At 35.0% G+C, this 10,342-nt stretch overlaps 1 non-coding gene across 1 annotated transcript; it reads left to right on the plus strand.

Moving 5' to 3' along the window:
- The first annotated feature begins 9,372 nt into the window (after positions 1-9,372).
- On the plus strand, positions 9,373-9,533 carry LOC123813578. Its single transcript, XR_006784772.1, has one exon. It is a non-coding gene; the product is annotated as a U1 spliceosomal RNA (small nuclear RNA).
- Positions 9,534-10,342: the final 809 nt, after the last annotated feature.

The raw sequence follows: 10,342 nt of genomic DNA on the forward strand, positions 1-10,342 counted from the left end.
TCAGGGACAGAAAAAGCAGTCCATACTTTATCTTGAATACCATGTGGAAAGCTGGTTTAAACAGAAAGCTCTTCAAAGTGGTATCAAATGAATTTTAGAATTATCACTGTACCAGCACAGGGGAACTATAGGAAAAGGTGAAGTGATTGGTTAGGAGAAGGCAATAATTGAATTGCAAAATATAAGGGCCCAAAATGAGGCAGTGCAAATTAAAAGGAAGATATGAACCAAAAAACCTATTTAAAAGGGCAAATGTAGAGAATTTGGAGAGCCACTTAGATGTGAGTTTTGAATGAGACAGCTGTAGTTTAGGCTAATTTTCCCAATTTCTCATCAGAGACACTGAGTGTATAATGATGTCATCTACCATATTATAGAAATAAAGGTCTAGGATAGATATGAAGAAAAAGATGATAAATTTAAATATGAACACAAGGAATTTGAGATCTCTGTGAAATGGCAGCTACCTGGTAGTCAGATACGTATGGTCATAAGTCACTTAATGATGGAGATACATTATGAGAAATGTGATGTTAGACTTTATCATTGTGCAAATATCATAGAGTGCTCTTACAAACTTCACTGGTATAGTCTACTACACACCTAGGCTATATGGTACAGCTATTGCTCCTAGGCTATAAACCTTTATAGCATGTTACTGTACTGAATACTGTAGGCAATTATAACAATATGGTAATTAGTTGTGTATCTAAACATAAAAAATGTACAGTAAAAATACAGTGTAAAAAATGGCACACCTGTACAGGGCACTTACCATAAATGGAGCTTGCAGGACTAGAAGTTGCTCTGGGTGAATCAGTGAATGAGTGGTAGATGAATGTGAAGGGCCAGGACATTACTGTACTCTGCTCATAGACTTAGGCTACACTGAATTTATTAAACAACACATTAAAGATTAAATAAACAACAAGAGAAAATGATACAATAAAGAGATGCTGTGAACACAAGGTGTGTGAGGCTGATGCTGGCATAATACGACATACTATTTTACAACTCACTTATTTTTTATAAGTAGAAAGAGTACATGTTAAAATAATAATAAAAAACATAGTATAGTAAATACATAACCAATAACAAAGTCACTCATAATCATTATCAACTATTATATACTATACACAATTGTATGTGCTGTACTTTTACACAACAGGCAGCTCTGTAGGTTTGCTTACACCAGCATCAACACAAACATGCGAGTAGTGCTTTATGCACATTATGAGGGCAGTGTGTCGCTAGGAGATAGGAATTTTTCAGCTTCTTTATAATCTTCTAAGACTACCATTGCATATGCAGTCAGTAGACGATCACAACATCATCATGCAATGCATGACTGTATGTGGATCAGGAACTTAGAAGTGTGTTCTGGACTGAAACTATAGACTTATTAGTTAAAATCAACAAAATGATTAAGGGAAACTACATATAGTAATAAGAAAAGAAAAGCCCTACATTTAGCTCTAAGGAATATTGGCATTTAGGGAGCACATAGAAATCTTTACAGAAACTGAAAGTGTGATCAAAGAGGAGAAAAACAGAAGAGGTAGGTGTCCTAAAAGGGTAGGTATCATAAAAGAGGGTGTGACCAATAGTGTAAACTATGTTTAAACGTTAATTTAGTTAAAGGCATCATTGAATTTGGTAATACAGAAGTCATCTCTCATTTATCTATTCAGCCATTATTTAATGAGAGATTGTTATGTGTCAAGTGTAATGAAAGACACTGAGGATACAGTATTAGCAGAGCAGATAGTTGCCTCTGTATTCATGATGCTTGGTCTAACAGTGAGGTTAATTAAGTAATCTCTCAAGTAACTACCTAAAACCAAGAGACATCTGCCTGGAGAATGGAAATTGACAGAAAATCAAGACAGGTCCCAGTGAAGGGGATCTTTGCATTGGCTTTTAATACGAGTTGGACCAGAGAGTACAAAATTATTTATTATGGTTCACGTTCAAGTAACACCCTCCTTGTCATCTTTCCTTTTTTCTATCAGTGCCTCCCTCCTCCCCTTCAGGCACAAATAGGCAAGAAGAGGATCTGAAGCAGGTTGTAGTAGAGGCAGAATATGGTGAATGCTAAAATCACATTTAGAGTTAAAAATTTTTTTATTTGTTTATTTTTAATCCTCATTAAGGACATTTTTTTCATTGATTTTGAAAAGAGAGGAAGAGAGAGAGAGACATTAATGTGAAAGAGAAACATTTTTTGGCTTCCCTCTTCTATGCGTCCTGACCAGGAAGTGAACCCATAACCTTGATATACATCATGACTGGGAATTCAACCCACTATCTTTACATGATGATGCTCCAACTAAATGAGCCACGCTCGCCAGAGCACAATTGGATTTTTTAAATATCTTGTACAAGACATTTTAATTACTGAATAGAGGCTGAATTTGAGACATAAACTTATAGCACATCCATCTATTACTTAATATTAAGCAGAAAAGTCATGGGATTGGCCAATGTTTTCTTCAAAGAGCAGGGAAATTTTACCCTGAATGAATTTTAAAATTATCTATGGAGACAAAAATAAAGTTACTTTTGTTCATATATCAGGAGTTATGAACTACGGAGGATTGCAGCAGATTGAAGAGTGAGGTGAAGGGTGAAAATAAGTGGGAGGCTCCTTTTCAAAATATATTTAAAAGGGAGAAAGTACAGATTGAGGAAGAGAGAGACAGGTCATGGCAAATTTTCTTTTTAAAATATGGGATGTCTGAGCTTGTGTATAGTAGTCCTCTTTTACCCACAGGGGATATATTCCAGGACCTCCTGTGGGTGCCTGAAACCACAGATGTCACTGTACCCTATACATCTTACGTTTATTTCTATACATGAATACCTGTGATGAAGTTTAATGTATAAACTGGTCACAGAAAGAAATTAAAACAGTAATAATAAAATAGAACATTGTAACAATATACTGTAATAAAAGTTGTGCAAACATGGTCTCTTTCCATCATAATATCTTGTTTTATAGTACTCACCCTTCTTGTGACAATGTGAGATGATAAAGTGCCATGTAAAGAGATGAAGTGAGGTGAGTGAGACATTACCGAGTAAAGTAAGTGTTATGTATACATAAGCACTGCAGTACTGTGATAGTTGATAACCAAGAAGGCTGCTAAGTGACTAACAGACTAGTCTATATACAATGTGGGTTCACTGGACAAAGGGATGATTCAAATCCTGGCAGAATGGAGACAGATGGCATGAGAATTCATCATGCTACCCCAAAAAAGTGTGCAATATAAAACATACATTGTTTATTTCTGGAATTTTCCATTTAATATGTTTGGGCCATGGTTGACTTGCATATCTAGAACCACAGAAGGTGAAACTGTGGATAAGGGGAAACTATAGTATATAAAGGGGAAAGAGTGAAGAAATAATGAAGAGAGAGAGGACGATTCTTGAATGCATGCTAATTCTTGAGTTGCCTAGAAAGTGTAGTTACACAAAACCCCTCATTTCTGGATCATTAATATTAGCAACAAAATCAAGAAAATGAGTGGTTTCTTTACTTTATAAATTACCTTTCTTTCCAAAGACCTCAAGTTTAGTCTTTGCCATATGCAAGTCAAAGAATTCACTATTTCTGGTGAAATTGCTCTAATTTAGCAATGACTTGGAATTTACTTGGAATCTTAAAGGAGTGAATGAATGTGTAAGCTTCAGGACAAACAATTTTACTCACTTTTACAATGTAAATCTTATTCACTTCTGAATTCTCAGCAGCAGTAACCATAACTGATGCATAATATATGTTAAAACATGTTTGGTGAATGAATAACTTATGAATAATAGCAGAAACATGAAAGATTGAGTTAATAAGAGTGAATGAAAAGTTCCACAAAGAAAACAGTAATACCAAGTCATAATCTATTTGAGTCAATCAGTTTTAAAAATCACGATCAGCCCTGACTGGTGTAGCTCAGTGGACTGAGTGCCTGCCTGTACATTAAAGGGTTGTTGGTTCTATTCCCAGTCAGGGCACATGCCTGGGTTGCAGGCCAGGTCCCCAGTGCGCGATATGCTAGAGGCAACCACACATTGATATTCTTCTCCCTCTCTTCCTCCCTCTCTAAAAATAAATAAATAAAATCTTAAAAAATAAATAAAAAATAAAAATCAGAGATGAGTAAGCCTGAAAAATAATTTGATCTTCAAATGAACATTACTTATGTATTCATATAATATACTTTAAGGTGAAGGATTACTTACTGAATTTTAATTAATTGATAAATGAGGCTGATGAGTATGTTTACTTACATTTGCCTTTACCAAAAACTCTGTAAAATAGCTAAGATGGATCAGAAAAGAGAATAAGAACATGTGTGTCTAGACCACAGCCATTAAATCAATGGTAGGACCAGCAATAGAATCCAAGTTTCCAGATTCAAAGATGCTATAGAAGATAAATTTCTGGAGCTATAGCATTCCTTCAAATATTTTTAAAGAGAAGCTTATCAACATTTCAAAAGCATTATCATAGTTCAGCCTAAGTACTAATCCATTAAGTAAAGGAAATGATTTAAACTCCATCATTTCAGATATGTGCTTATTTATTTAGTCATACTAGAGTCTTTTGTTATTGTTTTAATGCACACAATTTAACAAAATGAGTGTTATCATTAACTATATAGATATAAAATTCTGACCTTGGAAATTATGGGCTGAATTCAACAAAGAAACCATGATTATAGCCTCTTTTATTGTATAGTTTCCCTCTCCACATTTTTAGCATGTAAATGGCATGCCTATTTATTATCATCAGCTATTTTCAAAACTTAATCACCAGTTTTAACAATAATTACTATATTCATAAAAAATGCCAACATTAATAACAAAGAATTAACTTTGTTATTTTCAAAGTTAAAGGTTTACTATAAATAAAAGTGATAATTATCATTAGAAAACTTATGTTTTGCATATGAATGAATAGAGCATAAGAGTGACATAATTCTTAAGATTTACAATGTGAAAAGTAGGTGAAGATGTTCAGCTTCATTTTTACCAAGTCACTATAATGCTTACTATATAGTAAGCAATGATTAAACAAGAATAGGAAACATAAATGACAAAAGGACATATATATATATATATATACACATATATATACACACACATTTATATACATACATATTTGGAGGACACTTAATTTTTAAGAAATTTGCTATTTGGGGGGACTTTGTGTTGAGTGAGTGAGAGTTCAGGGTAATGGATTGTCCTGAGTCTAGCAATGTATATATATATTGTTTATATTGCTTAAAGTTTCACAATCAATAGAAATAAAGGTTTTGTTTTCTTTAAAGAGTAATTGAACTTTGAACAGGGGCAATAGCAACCATCATAAAGAATTCTTCAAATGGGCAAATAAAACTTGAGGCAGGTATTCACGTGAATCATTCACCACTTGCCAAATTACTTTTTCTAGGAAGGCTTCAGATCAATAAGTTGAAGTAATATAGTGATAATTTTTTTTGGAGAAGAATCTTACTTCTTGTTTGCTTTAAAAAGAGAAAGATTTTATTTTTCTATACAAATGGAGCCAATGGTTTATAGTAACCTTTCCAGCTTAAACTTACATTTCTTGAATAGAAAAAAAACTTGGCTTTCTTAGATATCATTGGTTTAAAATTAACCAGACAAGATTGTGTAATCATTGGAATCTTGTTATGACAGAAAAAGAAATATAAATAAGGTATTCAAGATTTAAAACATCCACTAGCTTCTGAAGACTCAGTTGTGCTTAATAAATATAAAAATCTTTGGTATATACTAAAAAATAAAAATACGGTCACTAATCACTTGTATTTATTTTGATAATATCATCATCATGTTGAAAAATATTAAGTACCATTTTGAAGAGCTTAAACACTAATATCTGGCAAATATTTGACTAAGGGGTTTATTTTGTTTTTGTTTTAATAATGAGGTTTCCTGAGGGGAGGGGGAGGGAATTTCAGGGGAAAAGGTGAAGGGTTTGCAGGAACAAGTATAAGGACACGTGGGCAATAAAGAGGGGGGTGAAAATGGGAGGGAGGTGGGAAGGGCTCGAGGGTGGGCTGGTATGGGAGTCAAAGGTAGAAAACTGTACTTGAACAACAATTAAAATTTAAAAAATGAAAAAAAATGGTGAGGTTTCCATTTCATGACTCTGGAAATAAACATTTTTTTTCCTTTTCTTTCCTTCTTCCTTCTTTTCTCTTTTCCTTCTTTCCCTCATTATTTTCCTCTTCTTTCTTTCCTCTTGCTTACATCTTTTGGAAATAAATGACATGCTATTGCTTTATTTATGGTCAAGTTTAAGTATACCTGTTTCCTCAAATATGTCCAAAGTCTGGGAAAAAAAACAAAAGACAATGTTTTTTATTATAATTATTCAAGTAACATTGTAAAATGCAGAGTCAATAGTTAAAAATCCAAAAGTGTATTTTTTTTCCAAGGGAAAGAATAAATATCAGGAAAATAGTGTACTTAGAGTAAGAGTACCATGCAATTATCTGCATGAAACTTGGCCAAAATTATTTTATTCAGTGATTGTAATTCATTTGCAAAAAAATTGATCATCTATAAAAGGACAAAGCAAATATGTCTCTCAAGGCTTAAAAATAATAACTCTTTTGCCATACTTTGCTTTGCATTATAGATAGTTACATACATATTTTTCAGCACAAATAAATTATGTGTGTTTGTGTGTGTGCGCCTTACCTTTGAAACAACTTTATTGATGTCTAATTGGATAGAATAAAAAATAACAGATTCCTCACTCTCAAATTTTCCTTTTGTCCCTTCACCGTCCTTCCTTGTACCCCTTCCTGGGCAACCACTGATTTGTGGTCACTACACATTAATTTGCATTTCCTAGATTTTTATATAAATGCCCATATGATTCCTTTATATCTGGTTTCTTTCACTCAGCATAATTGTTTTGAGCTTTATTCATGTTGTAGCATGAACCAATAGTTCATTCTTTTTTATTCTGAATAGTATTCCATTATGTGGCTATACAACATGTCCATGAATAATGCCCTTTCGTTCAACTTTGTTTACTTATAATGTTGATAAGATGTCATAGTATCTTAACTATTGTCCTGGATGGGAACTTTGGCTTTGCCTTATCACAAGCAGGGCCTCAGCAGGGGGAAGGCACTATACATGTCAAACCAGAGGGGCTTCTCCTTCAGTACCCCAGCCCAAATCAGGCCCCAAGTCTGAGAGAAAATGCTGCTCACAGTTTCCAGCAGGCTCCCCACAATTGCTGGAGCTTCTCATTAATTTTTTAGTGTAATAAAATACCCAGTAGTGTTCACACACACACACACAGAAAAAGTTAGCCTATGGTAAAACTGGTTTTGTTATGTTGTTTCACTTAAAAGTCATGAGATGTACTGTACCATAACTGGTTATCAATTCACCTGTCAAGAGACATTTAAGTTGTTTCCAAGTTTTGGCTATTATCAACCAACTGCTATAAACATCCATATACAATTAAATGTATGGACATATGCCTTCATTTCTTATGAATAAGAAACCTAGGGGTGGAATGGTTGGGTCACATCATGGGTGTCTATATACCATTTTATGTTCCCACCACCAGTTATTCCACATCCTTGCCAACACTTGGTGTGGTCAGTCTTTTAAATTTTAGTCATTCTTATAGGTGTGTAGTGATACTGTAGTTTTAATTTGCATCTTTCTGTTGACTAATGGTCCATGTTCATATTTGTCTTCTACATCTTGGGTGTTGCTGGTTGAAAGCTTCTGTCCATTTTTTCCAGGTTTTCTTTCATTGACTTTTGAGAGTTCTTTATATACTCTGGATACAAGCCCTTTTCAACTGTATATTTATAAATGCTTTCTCCAAGTCTTTGGCTTGTCTTTTCATTCACCTAAATGTCTTTCAAAGAGAGAAACTCTTAATTTTTATAATATTTTTTACATTCTTTTTGAATTATACTTCAATGTTATACCTAAGAATTATTTTCCTAACTTGAGGTCCCAAGATTTCTTCCTGTTTTCTCCTAGAAGTATAATTAGTTTTAAGTTTACATTTAGATCTATGATCCATTTTGTGCTATTTTTTAAAGTATGTTGCAAAATATGGAACAAATTTAGATTTTTACACATGGATATCCCGTTGTTTAAGCAGCATTTGTTGAAAAGACTATCTTTTCTCCACTGAATTGCCTTTGAACCTGTTTTTGAAAATCAAATGACCAATGGGTCTATTGATTTCTAGGCCACATTTTGTTCCACTGATCTATGTGTCTGTCCTTTCACTGATACCCTACTGTCTTCATCACCATGGCTTCTTAGTAAGTCTTGAAATCAGTGAAATCAATGTGAATCCTTCAACTTTGATCTTTTTTCAAAGTTGTTTTGACTATTCTAGTTACTTTGTACTACCATATTAATTTTGGAATCAGCCTATCAATTGTTTTTTTAAACCTCCTTGGATTTTAATTAGGATTACAACAAACCTACAGATCAGTTTGAAGAGAACTGACAAGCTACCAATTACAATGGTTAATTTTCTGTGTCAGCTTGAGTAGGCTGTGGTGCCTCACTGGTTAGTCAAACATTAGTTTGGATGCTGCTGTGAAGGCATTTTTAGATGTGATTAACACTCAACAGTTGACTTTGAGTAAAACAGATGAGCTTCCATAACATGCGCGGGCTTCACCCAATCAGTTGAAGAGAAAAGACTGAGCTTCCATGAGGAGAAAAGAACTGCCTCAGATTGCCTTCTGACTGCCACATCGACTCTTGCTAGAATTTCTAGTCTGTTGGCTTCTCCTGTGGGTTTCAGACTTTTCAGGCCCCACAATTTCTCTCTATAAATACACATCAAATTGATTCTGTTTCTCAGGAGAACTTGACTAAAACACTGATAGTGAGTCTTCTGATCCATGTTCATGGCTGGAGAAATGGGCCAATGTGAAGGGGGTGGTAGCACCTTGTTTGGTTGCCCCTGAAGTCTGGTGACCCATGGAGGTGTGCTTTACTTCCACATCAGGGAGACAGAGAAGTGCTTTAAAGAGAACCTTCCAGATAAAACTATGGTTCTAGGAAACTACCAGATGCAGCTGTAGGACAATCAGCAGGAGGAGTACCAGCCAGCCATCCCAGGGATTGGCATGTTCATGGAGGTGAAAGAGAAAGAAGGCAAGGTCATTCTGGCCGATCAGTATGGCTCTGAAGGCAGGTTCACTTTCATGTCCTATACCCCTGGCAACCATCAGATCTGTCTTTACTATAATTCCACCAAGTTCTCCCTTTTTGCTGAAGGCATGTTGGGAGTTCATCTGGATACTCAGGTGGGTGAACATGCCAATAACTAAGCAGAAATTGCTGGCAGGGGAGATAACATGACCAGGAAGTTGGCCCTCCCAGGGCAAGACCCATCCACCACACTCTGGACATGCTGACTCCATGACCTCTCAAAACGTGGGACACTCCACTGCATAGTTTGTGGTAGTGAGGGACTTTTATGCTGGGGCCTCTACACCATCGTAAGTCACATGTGAAGCTCACCAGACTTCCACCCGACAGGGTGGACTCCACTACTCTGTGCCACCCAGTGCATCCTCGGGTCAGTCCAATTAAATTATGATCTTTATTAGGGAAGGTATCGTCCATTATTCAATTAATATTTATTGTATACCTGCCATATGAAAAATTGTGTGTTAAGTCTTGGTGATGAAAGAACACAAGAGACAAAGTCTCTGTCCTATAGAACTTGAAAAAACAAGTTGAGAGGGAAGACAATTGAGGGTAATATGATGAATGCTATGATAGCAGAATACACATAGTAATTCAGAAGCCCAGAGAGTTAAATGCCCACCCCAATCTCATAGAAGCAAGGAGAGGAAGAGAGGGAGAACTCTCCTGGCAAATTTTATCAGAACATTAAGTTAACTGGGGCAAAAAATATTCAGCCTAGTTTATCCAGTTATCCTAAAATAACACATTAAATCTCTATATATGGTGATATGTTTTACAGTGTCTTTACCTACAATGTCATATTTCAAATAAATTGTGTTGAACATAGAGAAGCCAAATATTTATTTGGTCTATTTCCTTTAGCATTCTTATCAGTGCATAAATTTGTGTGTGCATGTTTAATGTGTAAGTTTTTGATTATCTGTGAAATAAATTCATAACATACGAGCCACAGGGAATCACATGAACTTTTTGGTTTTATTCATGGGGCTCAATTCTTGCAGACAGTGTGTGCAAATAATGCATTCAAGTTAAGTTCTTATCAAGAGTGGAGGTGATTATCTATGGTGGGATAGAAGAAAGTGTATGATCA

This window comes from Phyllostomus hastatus, unplaced genomic scaffold (assembly GCF_019186645.2).
Source record: "Phyllostomus hastatus isolate PE091 unplaced genomic scaffold, TTU_PhHast_1.1 phas_contig_152, whole genome shotgun sequence".
In the NCBI taxonomy this organism is placed as follows: Eukaryota; Metazoa; Chordata; class Mammalia; order Chiroptera; family Phyllostomidae; genus Phyllostomus; species Phyllostomus hastatus.